General features: G+C 35.7%; 1 pseudogene; it reads right to left on the reverse strand.

Moving 5' to 3' along the window:
• Positions 1-443: 443 nt before the first annotated feature.
• On the reverse strand, positions 444-1,567 carry LOC147623010 (uncharacterized; annotated as a pseudogene).
• Between the last annotated feature and the right edge of the window lie 336 nt (positions 1,568-1,903).

Consider the following 1,903-nt stretch of genomic DNA (forward strand, 5'->3'; position numbering starts at 1 on the left):
GACACTCTCTCGCTTTCTTGGTGGTACAATAATACCCAAAACATATGATAAGATAATTCTTGTAGAGAAAGTAAGTGCAGTAGATATTTTTGGATACTAGCCTAGCTTAAGAGCGTCTAGGAGAGCTTACTTTCTTACATACACTGCTAATGCTCTATCCTTAGGTATAGAGAATCCTGAGGAGTTAGATGAGTATGGAAAACATTTTCTACTTAGATTCAAGCAACCAGCACACCATGTTAGCAATAAATTACTCAGGGAGAGAGAATCGTGAGATTGTATTAAAAAATATCTTGTATCATTACATTCTATTAATCCAACGGTGATTTACATAAATATTTTTTTCTCTCCATTTGTTTTATTCTTGGATAGCACTTGAGTTTTTAAAAGCTTCAAATCTTTTCTGTTTTCTCTTTTCTATATCTCTAAGTGTCTGAAGCATCTTAGATGACTTTAAGGTTTCTTTCATGTGTAGTTGTTGTTGGAGTATTCTGTAGTAGTTGTTGGAGTATTCTGTAGTAGAACCATTGGAATACTTCATGCATGCTGTTTGCTTTTCTCCTTCCTCCACCATGTTGTGTATGCCTGAAATATGCATTTTGTGCCATATAGTGTGACTTTTCCGTCCCTTGAGTGTTCCAAATACTAAGGTTTCCATATTTTTGAATAAATAATGGCATATGGTTGTAGAGAATATGCTACATATCAACAAAGAGAGAATCAGTTGTGCATCAATCAGTTGTGCATATCAACTAAAATAACATAATCATGAACCTTACCATATAGTGTGTTATGTTGGAATCTGTCCAAGCTATCTTCATGACTCTTTTGAAAGTTTACAGGTTGTCTTGAAAGCTCTTTTTATCTTGTTGTGTCCAGTTAACTTTGTTACACATTCTGAAAAGAACATCAATTGATCGCCAAACCTCTGCCTTGATTCACTCTCTTGATCTTTCACTGCATTATGGAGATTTTTCCATTGTTTGTACTTGATTCTGCTAATATAGTTAGATTTATATACTTTTCCTATCTTGGTGCTTTTGTGTTTCTGGCTATGGAGGGGTTTTGATAGAAATCTTCTTGCTTTAACACCTCCAATTGATGGTTTCATTGGTACATTCTTCTCATTAGTTGACTTCTTAGTGTCTTTCAGAATACGAACATTCCCTCCATGTAGTCCAATCTCAGACAACACCTTTTCCAGTGAACAAAGGGCTTCTTTTCTCTCTAACACCTTCTTTATCTTCCAAGAAAAGCCAATGTAGAGAAACACCCATTTCTCAATGATACGGCACAACGCATGAAGGGTACAAATATGTACATTGATGAGAGGAATCTCAAATACAGGGAGAAAGTTCTCATCAATCAAATTTCGGTTTGGTGGTCTTCTCCACCACTTAGAGTCTAGATCTTTTGTGGAATCCATGCAATAAAGACAGGGTGACCTTGCGTTAGCTCTGTTGCTGCAATTAAATAAGCACTTGAGAGTCTTGAGGTCACCTGCAAGATGCCACTGAACTTGGAAGTCTCCCTTGTTGTCGACGCTAATGATTCTGTTTCCCTTCATCTATTTCGTTGATCAATTTAGGAATGGGTATATGATGAAACACCCAAAACAATGTTTCATGATCTTCTTTCTTGACCTATACAGATAAATAGATGATGTCAAATTTCTTCCTAAACAAGAGAAAAACAAGTCTGTAGATAAATGCAATATGATTTACCTCAAATGATCGTAGCCACCATATATTTATTTCAGATTGCACGCTGAAATATTACGGATTATCATCCTTCATGCATTTATTGAGTGCTCTATTCATTAAGTGTTATTGTCACTCTTTTCACCTTTTTCTCTGATAATCTCACATTCATCAAGCTTGATGATAAATTGAAGCACACCCCC

The sequence above is a fragment of the Cibotium barometz genome, chromosome 27, assembly GCF_041138505.1.
Source record: "Cibotium barometz isolate CiBa-2024 chromosome 27, ASM4113850v1, whole genome shotgun sequence".
NCBI classification, from domain to species: Eukaryota; Viridiplantae; Streptophyta; class Polypodiopsida; order Cyatheales; family Cibotiaceae; genus Cibotium; species Cibotium barometz.